The following is a 16,047-nucleotide window of genomic DNA, read 5'->3' as shown; positions in this document are numbered from 1 at the left end:
TTCGCAGAATTACCAATATGCTGAATTAATGCAGTAATCACATTTGAATGACAAACATGTTTACACCGTACAGTAATACAAGTGACATTGTGCATCGTCAGTTGGAGGCAAGGCAGTGTTGTTTTTCAGTCACCATCTCTGGAACAATGCAACAGCTTCACTGAAAACTTCAGTATAAAAAGTGATAACAGTGATAGCCAACAGGCAAAAATGAGAATATCAAAAGATGTGGTAGAATAATGTATTTTATTCTCATATACTTTTAAGAAATAATATACAAAGCTATGGTCGCCCCATCCTCACAAAAACCTCTAATCCCCAACTATCAGATAAGTGAGTTCTCCAGTTCTGAAGACCAATGTTTTGGCCGGTACAGTATGTCACTGATTGGTTGGAGAAGTCTGAGGATGGAGTAGCTAAGTCTGTGGATATGAAAGAGTGAGACAGCATTGTTGTGTAAAATAGTTACGTTTAATTACTGAGGCCTAAAAAAAAAAAAAAAGTTTAACTTCAGTAAGACAAATGTAGCGAACGTCAACTACGGACTCCATTTAACTAGTGCTGTACTGGATTAGCTGGTATAGCCAAGAGAAAGGTGAGTCCCATGAACATAGGATCATCTCCACCCTCTCTTCCATCATCTTCACAAGAACGCAATTAATAATGTGCAACAATAATTTAGGTTTACATAACCACGTGAAACTAAAGACCCCTTTTTCACAATCGAGAGAAACTGCACATAAGGAATTAATTACTCAAGATGAAGACAAAACAGACAAGCTTACAAAACAAAAAAACATCAAACGTTCAGCAGAAGAGGGGGAAAATTATCAAGTACAGATCAAGGGGGGTTCTGATGCAGAGGTCATGGACGACGAGAACGTTGCCCTTTATCGCATGATCCCATTGGGGGTTCGTGATAGGAACTGGGAGGTGACCTAAAGGTTACGCCATGGGACCGTATGTTCTGAGAAGTATCCTGGCCCAACGTAAGAGGGGTCACAGGTAACTAAGTCTACAGACTATTCCCATCCAGGGGGGAGGGAGCGTGGGCCGACACAGACATCTCATGTCAAGCAGCTAAGAATCTTTGTCGGCTCACATTTTAAAAAGTACTCAGTGAACTGGGACTGCTAAATTCAGGATTCCTCACTGAATAGAAGCAACTGTATGAGTCTGGAAGGAATCAAAGTTGGCTTTTAAGAATATGCTGTTAACCTGTGGGCTGTTCGATATCCTATCTGCAATGTGACGCACCACTTCAAGTCTATGCTGAAGTGTTGGCATTTGAGTCTTCCTGGAATCAGTTGGTGATTCATACATCGCAAGTCAATCGGAGTCCCTTCAGTTCCCTCTCAACTTCAGTTAAGCCACAAGTCTGAGGAGAAAAAGATGCATTCCCAACCAAAACTGGCTATCAACCGCAACAAACACAGTCCAACAGTTTCTCAAATCCAAAAGGACGCCAGCCAAGTTTATCAGGTAACAAAAAAGGTATGACCTGTAGGTTTGTCAGAATCCACTGGTTTGGGTGTCCATGAAAAGCTCAACACGGCTTCTGTATTATTTTAGCCTGTGGTTTCATAGAACAATTTACATCTTGGATGCCTAGACAAAATCTACACTTTTTCAGGGGCTTGGGCAGTGGTACGCTTCATTGCGTAACCCATGACATGAAGTCTTCAACAGGCCCAGTCTCTTGTCCGCATCCTCAGACGCCCTCTGGTTCATGACGGTACGGACGTGTTCAGACTGGGGCACATGGGGCATAGAGGACCGCGTTGCAGGCTTCGCCCGCAGCCTAAAGCGGTTCACCGTCTTTCATCTCCCACACAGGTACTCAGACCATGTAAGAGTTCTGGTTCTTCAGCTTGTCCAGTTCTTTGCTCTGCTGTCTCAGGAACAGTATTCTGGGAGAAAATGGACAGTTTTAAGAAAATAAACAATTTATCGCGAAGACGCATTCCTAGTGTGTGTGTCCTGTTCTCACCTCTGTTCCCGCAGCGTGGCCTGGATCTCACACACTCTGACTAAGACCGGAGGTTTTTGAGTTCGGTGCAGATCTCAGACATGTAGAGACTGCCCATGTTGTGGGCATCCTCCGTAACCGTGCTGCCTGAACGAGAAAGGCAGAACCGGGTGAGGGGTTGCATCAAACACACATCATCAACCTTAAAGCATTGAGGTCAAATTTCAGAAAAACATTTTAAAAGTTTTAATTAGCCATCTTCAGAAGGAAATATTTATCAGAAATGTATTTTAGTACTAGTTAGTCAGAGTACCAAGAAGGCTCCTGCCTAGAGTCCTAGGCCTAAATGGTTCCATAACCAGCTATAAAAAAAAAAAAAAATGTGTACAAAAGTTGAAGTGGGCATGTGTTGTCTGTGTGCCCCGAGGCTTTTTACTCTCCCACTTTCCTGACCAGCCAGCGCAGCGTTGTTTGGTGGTTCAGCTCTTTATAGTCAGGCGGGCTAAATATTGACTAGAACTAAAAAAGGATTAGGGTCTCTCATCTGTCCACCAGGTCTCCATTAGCAGCAGCAAACAGAATCCAACCACCACATGGCATCCCAAACCAAACAGAATCCAACCACCACATGGCATCCCAAACCAAACAGAATCCAACCACCACATGGCATCCCAAACCAAACAGAATCCAACCACCACATGGCATCCCAAACCAAACAGAATCCAACCACCACATGGCATCCCAAACCAAACAGAATCCAACCACCACATGGCATCCCAAACCAAACAGAATCCAACCACCATATGGCATCCCAAACAGAATCCAACCACCATATCCCAAACCAAAAAGTGAGCTTAGCCACGCCCTCTCTTTTATCAACTTCAAATAGGAAATGGCCTGGGTGGCCTTGGATGTGTAGATACTGCCATCTACACTAAATGTAAAAAACTGCCGTTTCGTAATAATATGCACACAAATGGATTACATGCATATATCCTACTACCATCAAAGGCATGACTAGTCCAAGTCGTAAATCAACAGTAGCAGCTTCTGTGTATCACGGTTATATCAAAACAGTGTGGTACTATTTTGATAATGACTGTATTTAACCCATTAGTCACAGTTGACAGACATCCAGACAGTAAAACGACTAACTCGACGTTCACCCCATTATGCACCCAAATACCTTATTCTACCATCTACTAGAAACTGTTTTGAGTTGAACGCACAAATTCCTTTCTAAACAACTAACTCAACATTGAATGAGCAAAACCAATTGTCCCCACTACACAGTGGGTTCTACCTGCTTCTCGATGTGCTCTGCGGGCCAGTTCTGGATGTGCCTGACAAGGTTCTCGTCAAAGTGAGAGGCCAGCGAGGGAGTGAAGGAGCCGGGAGCGCTGGTGAGGCCTGAGGCAGCGTTGGGAACAGAGTGGCCGCCGGTGGAGTTGCTGTTAGGTCCTGGTGGCGGACTCCCCTGACTGCTGGACGAGAGAGACAGCAGAGAAGTATAAGGACCGGGGGCAGACAGAAACTACCTCTATTCTAACACCTAGACACTTGTGTTGATTGGATAAGATGCTACTATCATAGGGCTTCTATATACACAACCATTCCAGACATAGACAAGTACATCTCAACTAGGTCAGGGACATTAGGAATAAGGACATTTGACCTTATTCTATTCTTCTGACAAGGGTACAAAACGGGATTGCTGTACTTCCATTTCATAAGACTGTGTATATGCGGGAGGCATACAAGTAGTGCTCCGTGTCTACTAAGAACCATTCAACAAATCTAATTTTATTGGTCACCTACACGTGTTTGGCAGATGTTATTGCGAGTGTAGCGAAATGCTTGCGTTTCTAGCTCTGACAATGCAGTAATATCTAACAATACACACAAATCTAAGTAAAGGAATTAAAAAAAAAATATATATATATATATATATGGATGAACAATGTCAGAGTGGCATAGACTAAGATACAGTAGAATAGAATACAGTACATACATATGAGATGAGTAATGCAGAATACGTAAATATTATTCAAGTTGCAAGTGATTTCAAGTCTATGTACATAGGGCAGCAGCCTCTAATGTGTTAGTTATGTACCTCCGCTGTAGGAGAGTTCGGGGGTCCTCTGGACGTTTCTCTGCTGAAGCCTGCTGAGAAACTGGTCCTGGTTTCACTGGGGTAACCTGCAGAGGGACAAAATAAGAAAGAAAATTAAAAGCAAGCAAGAGGGAAGGAGAAGAAAGCAGAGGACAGATAAAATAATGGTGAGGTGGGGGGGGGGGGGAGACTCAGATCACAGGGTTAAAATGACAAAACCATACACCTCGATCATAACAATATCATTGGACAAGCTTAGAGTTTCCGTGGAGGTGCTGACCTTTGGTTGGGAGGTGGCAGGTGGCATACTGAGCAGGGGTTTCTGGGTAAGGAGGTTGGTCTGGGGCGTGCCATTCCTGGGCGACACGTATGAGCGGGGCGAGGAGGGCGTCTGACGTTAGTGATATGGGCGATTGACTTGCCTGCAGGGCCGCTATTGGTTCGTGTCCAGGAGGCGAATAAGACAAAGGTACTATTTTTAATAAGAACAGCCTTAACCTCACATACACAAAGGGTATAACTACATTATAAATATGCCTATAAAGACATGAGTCATTCTAAAGGTTGCATTTTTCTTATGCATCCAAAACTTTAATGAAAAGCAGTGGATATCGTTGCTTAGAGGACGCACCCTGGTTAAATACATCCATAACCAAATTTGATCGATTATTCAACAACAAAAACTAGCATACGTTGCCCTGAACTGAACGTACGCCCATACATCTTCTTGAAAGACATTGGTCAAATCTTCAGCTAAAGCTTTCAACAATAACAGCTACCCTGAAAATATCCAATATGAGGATCCTTCTTTGTGGGCTATACTCAGCCTTGTCTCAGGGTAAGTTGGTGGTTGAAGTTATCCCTCTAGTGGTGTGGGGGCTGTGCTTTGGCAAAGTGGGTGGGGTTATATCCTTCCTGTTTGGCCCTATCCGGGGGTGTCCTCGGATGGGGCCACAGTGTCTCCTGACCCCTCCCGTCTCAGCCTCCAGTATTTATGCTGCAGTAGTTTATGTGTCTCTCTCTGAGGACCTGAGCCCTAGGACCATGCCACAGGACTACCTGACATGATGACTCCTTGCTGTCCCCAGTCCACCTGGCCGTGCTGCTGCTCCAGTTTAAACTGTTCTGCCTTATTATTATTCGACCATGCTGGTAATTTATGAACATTTGAACATCTTGGCCATGTTCTGTTATAATCTCCACCCGGCACAGCCAGAAGAGGACTGGCCACCCCACATAGCCTGGTTCCTCTCTAGGTTTCTTCCTAGGTTTTGGCCTTTCTAGGGAGTTTCCTAGCCACCGTGCTTCTACACCTGCATTGCTTGCTGTTTGGGGTTTTAGGCTGGGTTTCTGTACAGCACTGAGATATCAGCTGATGTACGAAAGGCTATATAAATACATTTGATTTGATCCTCCCGACAATAACAGCTACCCTGAAAATATCCAATAGGAGGATCCTCCCAACAATAACAGCTACCCTGAAAATATCCAATAGGAGAATCCTCCCAAAAAGAACAGCTACCCTGAAAATATCCAATAGGCGAATACTCCCAATGTATTTCTATCTGAATAGAAGTGTAATTCTATATATCCTAGTTCTATACATCAACCAGGAGACACTGGAATGAAAAACCATTCTAACAGAGAGACGTCAAAAGAAGGTGATGACGTGTGACAGCAGCCATACCTTGGTTGGAGTGTTGAGCAGCAGGAAAGAAAGAGCAGTGATGTTGAAAGCAGACGGTCCAGCAGTGAGGAGTTTATGAAGCATAGACTGCAGGGAAGCTTGGGTAACAGCAGCATGAGGACTAGAGGAGAAAAACAACACAGGACAATGAGAACACAGATACAGGCACCCATATGAGTGTTATGTATATACCACGCACAGACCAGTCCATACATGAATGAATATCAAGCAGACGGGTTGTTGAGTGACAGTGATTTTCAAAATGGCAGCATTATACAATAATCAATTTTAGAAAAGAGGTGAGCAGACATGATATTGGACTTTTACCCTACGAGGGGAACAATGAGACAAATCAATAGAACTGGCTTTGAGGTCCAGAGTTAAGTTTGAGGATATAGACTATGCAAATCTGTCATTGAATGGGTAGTTTAATGAGATGATTTTATATTCACAACCCATGTGGTTGACGAGAAGCGTGTCGTCTCAGGATCGCCCATGCACAAGAATAGGACCCAAAAACCCCTTCCCTCAATTGAGTTACTCCTTTTATCTCGATATGGTGAATTAAGCCGATTCAATATCTGATCCTGTCTGAGTAACAGAAACTTTAGAAATCAAACCCAATGAGACGTCTTCTGAAATATCAGACTGAGGATCAAAAGCGATTGTGGCCTAGATGGTGTGCAGCTGGACCGACAGATGCACGTTCGGCTAGATGGTGTGCAGCTAGGGACCGACAGATGCACGTTCGGCTAGATGGTGTGCAGCTAGGGACCGACAGATGCACGTTCGGCTAGATGGTGTGCAGCTAGGGACCGACAGATGCACGTTCGGCTAGATGGTGTGCAGCTAGGGACCGACAGATGCGTGTTCGGCTAGATGGTGTGCAGCTAGGGACCGACAGATGCGTGTTCGGCTAGATAGTGTACAGCTAGGGACCGACAGTTGCATGTTCGGCTAGATGGTGTACAGCTAGGGACCGACAGTTGCACGTTCGGCTAGATAGTGTACAGCTAGGGACCGACAGTTGCGTGTTCGAGTCGCGGACAACTGTAGTCTTTTAGCTTCTCCTAACCTGCTATGAAAAGACCCTTCTGACCAAACCCACTGGCTCTGTTGTAATATCATCACTTCAGACATCAGAAAATCCAAATTTGTGTTTCACATTTCAGTATAGCAAAGGCTTTTTTCAATACCTATTGCTGCATCTAGTTACAAGGATCACATCATACTCCAGAGTTGACCTTTGAACTCTAAGTCCTATTTTCAGGCAGAGCTTATTTGGACCCAGGTCTGCTAAAGCTCAAGAAGGAGAAATGTGGTGTTAGGCGACTCACCCTCATTGATCTTGGCCATGTCCATGCTGCCATTGCTCATCTGCAGGGTGGCCTGCAGCGCTGGGAGGAGCTGCCGCAGGAGGGCGGGGTCTTGGAGCAGGCCCGAGGCCTGAGATTGGACAGAGGGGGACACGGGGACCATGGAGGAGGATGAGGAGGGGGTGGGGTTAGAGCCAGAGGCTTGGTTCAGGCCCGGATTGGTGGAGGAAGATGACTGGGAAGGAGCAGTGTTGGAGGACGACTTGTCCCCTGAAGTACTCTCTATGGAGGGAAAGGAAGAACAGGACTGAATAGACTCTGGCTTGATAGACAGGATGTACCTCTCTGTGGTTCAGACTGACTTGCTGTACTCATCTCCATTTTGTTCATTGAAAAGGTGATAGCCATAACACATACAGTTGTCAAGTCTTTTCAGATCAGTGCAGACGAAGGAGGATGAGGAAATAAGTCACTTCATACCATCGACACGCGGCCAAATTCTAAGACAGTAGATGATTGAACATTTCACAAAGGTATAGTCATACTATAACAAAGAAAGTTTTATTTAAAGAGGCAAACATCAAAATCCAGATGTGGTTAGTGTATCTGAATCTTAGACAACAACTCCCATAAACGACCCCCTCTGTAGATTTCATACTTACTTGTGGTGGCTGTGTCCACAGACTCTCGTCTGTAGTCCCGGTCTTTAGGGAATGTGTTGGACTCTCTCTTAGACGGGTCTTTTTGCCTTTGCTCTCTGGACACAACAAAATACAGAAACTGAAGGTCATTGTCAGGATTACATTTAATTAAACAGTGTAACTGCTGGTTGAATTCAGTATGGGAGTGTTAATGTCAGAACCTGTACTCTACCGATCCAAGTTATGGGACCTTTCAGCATGTTCAATCGATGAGGTTCAGAAATAGGGGATATTGGGACATATTGGACTGTATTGCGATTTAAAGTAGAAACGGAAGAGTTTAAGCTAAAGAGAAGAAGAGTATGATGTTTATGAGTGAGACATTGTTTTCCATTGGTCGAGGCCTTACCTCTCAGCCAGTCTTTGGGCTTCTCCCACTGAGAGACCTCAGTCCTGCAGTTGTAGTAGTACTTCTTGCCCGAGGAGCTGATGTGCTCCGACCAGTAGTCTGCAGGCTCGTGAGGCTGAGGGAAGAAGGCACAACATAAAGGTCAACTAACTTAACACTAGCGTAGGTTTTGGGTTCAAGTAGGCCTACTTTTGGAAAATCAGGATAAAGGCTAGCGGCTGGTAATCAGATTCTAATGTGAAAATCGGTGTGGGAGATACAGGGGCTTGTAAGTAAGCATTTCACTACAAGGTCACCTGTGACTAATAAAAACCTGATTTGACTTGCTCAATAATTGATTGATTCGACTTGCTATTAATAAAAGCAAGCTGATCCTGTACACTATTTAGGCTAGTCTGCCTCAGTCAAATGTGGATGTCAGGGTGTATATCTATATTCTGAAACTCTGCAATATCTGTGTTACCCTGCCTATATAGAGGACAGATTTACACCTGGGGCTATGAGGATGTGTCCAACAAGGCTAGCAGTGATACTTGGCTACTGGGTCGCTTCAGGTCCATTCACCAGGTAATTTCTTGACACAAGTGTATGCTGAGCTAACCCTTCAGTTCCAGGGGCTCTAGTCCATCGTTTCTCTGCAGATGGGTTTGTTTCTGGTTGTGAATGTAGGCAATAACAACAAAAAACTCTTGCGAGCTGAAAAAAGGTATTTCTTGATAGACAGATCATGAGGATGGATGGACACCAGAGAATAATCATCCTTTACACAACATCCTGACAGAGCCGATTGACATAATTTGTCACACAAAACTGAACTGTAAACAAGCAGAGCTTGTCCTGTGGCTTAGAGACCCATGTTAGAACCCCAGCCTGGTGGATGCCTACTTTCAGAAATCACTGGTTCAAGTACAACGAGGTATCTTACGGTGTCTGATGCCTTGCTTTGATTTGAGTGCGAGTTGGAGCTGTGGTTGTGAGAATTCTCTTGCGGAGAGCAGCTGGTCCCTTTAAAAGAAATGATATGATGAGAACATCTACGAAGGAGACCACACTATTAGCAACCATAGACATGACAGGTTAGGCTACCCCCTATCCATTGAACAAAAGCTGTTTGCAATACCATGGAATTTACAGCAGCTTTCCATTTCATGAAGCACCAAAGTACAGTATGTCAAAATTGTATACTTTAGTGCCCAAAAGCATCACAGTAATGTAGCTAGCCTAGGTGCACTACGGTTTCATCATTCTACAATACTCTCTCATTTGACAAGACAACATCGAGTTAACTACTTTAAAAAGCGCCTGTGGAACTTCAGCAACATAACTTTCATGTTAATCTTGCTTTGATGTCTGTGTATAGACTTGACCAACAGTTTTGTGTGGATATCTTCAGTCATGAATTGGGCCTTACAGACTCAACGTCTTGTTGTACACAAGTAGCCATGCATGTTTTGAGCAGGTGTCATGTATGCGGAAGTAGTCCAAGACCTCTCAATAGCCCAATTTACAGTGTAAATCAACAGTTTGATGTAGGCTATTTCTAATGGACCCAGATATGGTGGTGCTGTATAGCAAACTCCTAGGGTTGTTTGGCATAACAAGGCCCACAGGAATTGGCTAAACAGCATAAACATATCTAGGACCAGGCTAGGATACCTGAACTGGCTAATCAAAAGCAAGCTTCTCTGTGCACACAAGCAAAAACATTTAAGTAATATTACCAAAATACAGAGAAAGGGTTCTTTAGCTAGGTTCTTTCTCTTTGGGCTTACCACCATCTTGGCCTCGGAGTGTGTGAAATGTTTTTTTGTTTTGCTGTGTCCGTCACTGTGCTTATTGACTGGACTTTCATCAGAGTGTCGGAGCATTTTTGTAGGGTGGTGTAGGATCTGACAACCCATCTCGCATTTTATCGTGACGGTGAAGGGTGGTAGATTGACTCTTGGGCTGGGATTTGTGTGTCTGCAATACATATAGGCTTGTGTCAGTCAACATAGCAATTCAACGTTTCCTCTTTATGGATGAACACCTTTCCACCCACTGACATATGATACTGTAGGCCTACTTCCTACTCTTGACATTGATTGTGCTGTACTTTTCATTCCTGCCTAGCTATGTATGCACAACCGTTTGTAACGTTGTTTCTTGCAAAGCTAGCTAACTAGCTTCCTTAAACCACTTATTTTTTTGTCTACATTTGTCAATTTGTTGTACTGCAATTTGAGCCATTTTACGTATTCTGAGTTACTACAATGGTTACTACATCCATTATTTGTGCAGTATTCACACCATCAACATAGATAGCTAATATATTAGATCGTTATGCTCCATTGGTTATCTAACTGGCTATCAAGGACTGTATTTAAGTTAGCTAGCTACCGCGTAAAAATAAACATAGCTAGCTAACGTTAGTTGGCTAACGACTAGCTGGCTAATGTTACGCCAAGGGAAATACAGTCGGCAGCTAGCTTGTTGGTTAACTATAAGTTATTGTTCAGCATTAGTTAGCTAGGTAATTTAACTAACTAGTTGTAGCCCAACTTGTGTTCACTGACGTTAAGGTAATTTTGCCAAATCCTGAACCAAGGCTTTTGAGTTGCAAAACTAAAAGCCAGCTAAAGGCCTGCATGGCTTACGAGTTAACGTACGTTAGCTAGCTAACACACTTGCTAACTACGTAGCTAGCTAAGGTGCTATATTCACTTGCTTTACCTGATAGGGTTGTGAATCCCTTCGGTCGGTACACCTGAAATATAGACAAAGGAAAGTTAGCTAGCTATAGGCACAAATTTGAAATGTTGATGCTGCAAAAAATATATTATACTAGCTAACTAGTTAGCCACTGTAGCTACTGACGTTAGTTACCTAGCGACCACGTAGTTCGCTAGTTGTAACTAACTAGCTAGATAAATGAAAACCTTAGCTACATAGCTAACATTATTATGTCAAGGGAAGGGTAGAGTTGTCAAAGAGAAGTGACAAAATGTATGGTCGTTTACCCATCGCTGAGTCTCGGTTGTTTCCTTGTATGCATTACCATCAATGCCGTGTTGATGTGTGTGTGCGCGAAGGGGGTGAACTATTGACAACAAAATAGTATTATCGTCTTCAGTTAATTTATCTTGGTGATGCCTTGGTAATTAGTTAGCCAGCTGGGAAGGCCAGCAACTAGATTTGCACAGTGGATAGCTATGTTGGCCTTTGGTCCATTATTTGCTCGCCTAAACTGCACAATCTCTTCTGTGCAGTGCCAGTGAAAGGAAACAGGCGTAGCAATGAAATCAGTCCCGCCTCCACACACTTAGCTATTTCCGGGATACTCCCTTGTCGAAAAAGGTTCGCAAACCCTTCAGCTCATCAATGATTTGCAATGCAGTCAGACGAATTGCAGTGGTTGAAATAACAACAAAGCCCATCTCTGAGAATGCACATGGCCGATGACATTTGATGATTGAAAAAGTATTGATACAAAGGGTAGTATAGGTCTTTGCACTTTCCCTGCCCGGCCCAGTATGTCGGATAGTCTAAAGTTAAACAACTCAAAGGGCCCAATGCAATATGACAAAATTATAAACCAACCCTAGTCTCTACCTAGTGTTTTCATTCCTCCATGGGCTGTGCACAGTACTACCCATTATAACTAATCAAAGTATTGCAAGTTATTTTAATTTCATAGCACTAGGCTGAGACAAAAGCCCACATACACTGGCCCTTCGGTACCAGTAAGAACACAGCCTGGAGAGCCTATTTTTTGATTGACCCTGTTCTGGATAACCTACTGATCAGGACCGATGCTGTATTTCTGTATCCTTGTCTGTCTGTATAGGACTAATGATGAGCCGACATCAGACCATCACTTTATCTGGCATTGCCTGGTCTAGTCCACTCAGGTCTAAAGGAACCAACGACATACAACTGATTGGAAAACTTTTAGGGGGAAGGAAACTGGTGATAGTCGCATTGGGCTAATACTGTCTGGTTCAGACTGGTTCATTGCTTTTACTATTCAAATGGACCCCCACATTCTCTCTGGGAATTGATGGGAAATGATGTAAATATATCACTAGCCACTTTAAACAATGCTACCTTATATAAATGTACTTACCCTACATTATTCATCTCATATGCATACGTATATACTGTACTCTACATCATCGACTGCATCCCTATGTAATACATGTATCACTAGCCACTTTAACTATGCCACTTTGTTTACTTTGTCTACATACTCATCTCATATGTATATACTGTACTCGATACCATCTACTGTATGCTGCTCTGTACCATCACTCATTCATATATCCTTATGTACATATTCTTTATCCCCTTACACTGTGTATAAGACAAAATGTAGTTTTGGAATTGTTAGTTAGATTACTTGTTGGTTATCACTGCATTGTCGGAACTAGAAGCACAAGCATTTCGCTACACTCGCATTAACATCTGCTAACCATGTGTATGTGACAAATACAATTTGATTTGATTTGATTTGGTGGGTGTTACCTTATTTGGACTGTGCTGAGCTTGCTGAATTGCATATTGACAGCAACTTTATTTACCATTATTTTAATCCTATTGCTCTAGAGAATTAAAAATGAAACAAATGAATTCATATTAATGCTGAATAAATGCAGCACTTTAGACACGAACAGTATGCAGCTAGTCTGACTTATTAAGCACCATTTCTTAGTTTTTCCTATTCTCTTTAAATTATTGAGTCATTTTTTTGGGGCCACCTAATACAATAGTTATCTTTTAATTGTTAACTTTAAGTCACAAACGGACTAAGTTGCATGTTAGTCAGCTGTTTAGGAATATAGGTCTTCAGCCTGTATACTTGCTTTCATGTATTCCACAGATGCTGATTGATCTGTCTCAGTGTACAATCAATCAATGATGGCATATGAAGGACAGAAAAGCTATGATTCCATGGTGAGAGTATAGACTTATATAATTGGGTGAGAGTGAACGTACACTTCAATGACATGACGCAATGTGGACTGTAGAAAGATTGTGGACGATTGAAAGATTTGCTTTCAATGAGGCTACGCTTACACAGACAGCGTAGTTCTTTTTTTTTCTTCACTAATTGGTCTTTTGACCAATCAGCTCTGAAGAAGATCTGATGTATAAACAGATCTGATGTGATTGGTCAAAATACCAATTAGTGTGAAAAAAATATCCGAATTGGGCTGCCTGTGTGAACCCAGCCTTAGAGTTACAGATCTATAACTCACATTTCTATCTGAAATCAGTCGGGTACCACACAAAACAAAATAATAGACCTTCAAAACAGGACATGTCCCATAGGGCAGCGCACAATTGGCCCAGCGTGTAAATAATATTTTGTTCTTAGCTGACTTACCTAGTTAAATAAAGGTTCAATTTTTTTTTAAGTTTAAAAAAAGAACATGTCATTGCCTATCTTATCCACTTGGTGGCAGCAATACCATACAAAGGAACACGACTTCGGACGACAGCTGTTTCCTTTAATTTTTCTACTCCTTTAAGATCGTTGGACACTTCATTAAACATCTGAGGCTGAGACTCCACAGAACAGGACAGGTTCACCGTATGCTCCAGTAAATGTCATCTCTGATAATAGGTCAAATCATAATTCTGTTGTCTTTTGTTTAAGAATGACGTGCCAGCCAATGCAACTATCCAAGTTGGTCAACCAGTACATATCTAATACCAATTGACAATGAAAAAAATACTTGCCTTGATAGAAAATAAAGGGATGAGTGAATACAGCCTAATGTCACTACTGCATGTAGATATCAACATTCTCACCAAGCTATCTTTCCACAGACAAGGTGTATTGCAGACAAGGTGTATTGTATTGCTGAGTCTTTCCACTGGACCAATAGGTACGTTTGGAGGGAGAGTGTTTTTGTGACCTGTGACCTGCACAGCATTAATATTTACCTTGAAAGTCTGTTTATGACCCTCTTGTAAAGGAAGACATTGAATACTAATTTGGCATACTGACATGTAGATGTCATAAAGATGGTATGTTTGGGAATACCTTACATGGGCTCCCTAGCTGATGTTTTCACCACACCCTTGGTTTGACCTCTGACACCTTTTGACTCCTCCCTCATGACCTCTGACCTTGTCCTCTGCTCTGACGGGTTATTTACGATCCTCTGACTGACCCTCTTGTAAATGGAGGGAGAGGAGTATGTGTGTGCGTGTGTAACTCTTCTCTCCTTTGCTTCACGTGTGTTTGAACTGCTGTCCTTGGTGATCTCTGGGATGAAACCTATAATGGACAGAAATGAGGACATTGCGTTTCTAAAAAAGGTGATCATGCAAAGGAGATTCCACCAACTGGTCAAGGTGAAACTGGCTTTATCTACTGTGATGTCACGGCAATGCTACAGTTATGATATACTAATGATATCTGAGAACGTTTATCATGTACAATGACCATATGTCACAGTGTGTAGTTATGAAAACGCAAGAGGGATGCACTGGGTAGTATTCACGAAGAACCAACTCAGGATGAAACGGGAGGGACTACGTTTTTGCTGCGGTGTGCACAGTGTACAACCCTCTTGCATTTACAGAACTACACGCTATGACCTTCTACTATAATAATGAATAGGACAGATGTACATCCTCTGTGATGTACTGTAATAGTACCCCCACCGTCACAGCCTGAATCTGGTTTGGAAAAAGGATCGGATATAGAGACAGAAAGATTTTGTACAGGAGTACAAGTGTCCCCACACTGTTTATCCATTAACTATGTCACTATTACCTATCTGAGGCAAAGCCTTGTTTTAAAGGGATATTATTTATTCTATACAGAGTGAAATCATGGCAGACCGTTTTCAGCATTAAGATAATTAATTTCACCCCAATGGGTAATGTTTCAGTTTGGCTACAATTGATGTCAACTCTAACATAAAGTGACACTTAATATTCCCACTCTCACATAATCCTCTTTTTCTTTTACCACCTACCCTTTAACTCTCAACCCTTCTCCTGTTTCCACTCCTTTAACTCTCAACCCTTCTCCTGTTTATACTCCTTTCACTCACAACCCTTCTCCTGTTTATACTCCTTTAACTCTCATCCCTATTCATGTTTACACTCCTTTAACTCTCAACCCACTTCTCCTGTTTCCACTCCTTTAACTCTCATCCTATTCATGTTTACACTCTTTAACTCTCAACCCTTCTCCTGTTTATACTCCTTTAACTCTCAACCCTTCTCCTGTTTATACTCCTTTAACTCTCAACCCTACTCCTGTTTATACTCCTTTAACTCTCAACCTTACTCCTGTTTATACTCCTCTAATTCTCATCCCTACTCCTGTTTCTTAAGTACCTTTTCCATATATCTCACTCCTCCGCTGTTCTGTAGTTTGTCCTTTGTGGGCACCCATACTTGTTTCTAACATGCGCAGATTTCAGTAAACATGTGGAAAAGATAGATGCTGTCAATACCTACTCATTTAATTTCACCAAGGTTCCAAAAAACCACTTGTCCTGGTTCATCCTCTCTTTTCCCATCCCATTTTCTCCTCCCATTCCCTTACTCTGTCAGACAGCCACTCCAGGCCTGGTTTAAATCATCAATGTCTACTGAAGGGGCCAAACCAAAGACCTGTTTTCTTCAAAATAGCTACTGTTTGCTTGCAGCAGAAAGTAATGACCTACAGGCAGACTTATGAATAGTTTTGCTGTTACTGTTGATGTTGTTGTTAATGTTGCTGTCGCTGTTGATGTCGCTTTTAATGTTGATGTTAATGTTAATGTTAATGTTTCTGTTTCTGTTTCTGTTACTGCTACTGCTGCTGTAACTGTTACTGTTGCTGTTGCTGTTAAGGTTACTGGTACTGTTAACTTCTTATGGCTTGGGGGCAGTATTTCGACATCTGGATGAGAAGCGTGCCCAAAGT

General features: G+C 42.5%; 1 pseudogene across 1 annotated transcript; it reads right to left on the bottom strand.

The window, feature by feature from the left end:
• Positions 1–227: 227 nt before the first annotated feature.
• LOC124028004 lies at positions 228–10,052 on the bottom strand (annotated as a pseudogene). The gene is made up of 11 exons (XR_006837536.1): positions 9,908–10,052; positions 9,061–9,140; positions 8,136–8,250; positions 7,748–7,840; positions 7,103–7,367; positions 5,770–5,890; positions 4,363–4,515; positions 4,083–4,168; positions 3,273–3,453; positions 1,991–2,171; positions 228–1,910 (listed from the first exon to the last, which is right to left on the bottom strand). The product of XR_006837536.1 is annotated as a WW domain-containing adapter protein with coiled-coil-like (transcript).
• Positions 10,053–16,047: the final 5,995 nt, after the last annotated feature.

Source organism: Oncorhynchus gorbuscha, unplaced genomic scaffold (assembly GCF_021184085.1).
Source record: "Oncorhynchus gorbuscha isolate QuinsamMale2020 ecotype Even-year unplaced genomic scaffold, OgorEven_v1.0 Un_scaffold_3611, whole genome shotgun sequence".
NCBI lineage: Eukaryota > Metazoa > Chordata > Actinopteri > Salmoniformes > Salmonidae > Oncorhynchus > Oncorhynchus gorbuscha.
The sequence above is the reverse complement of the archived record's forward strand: the minus strand, read 5'-3'. Positions and strand labels throughout refer to the sequence as shown.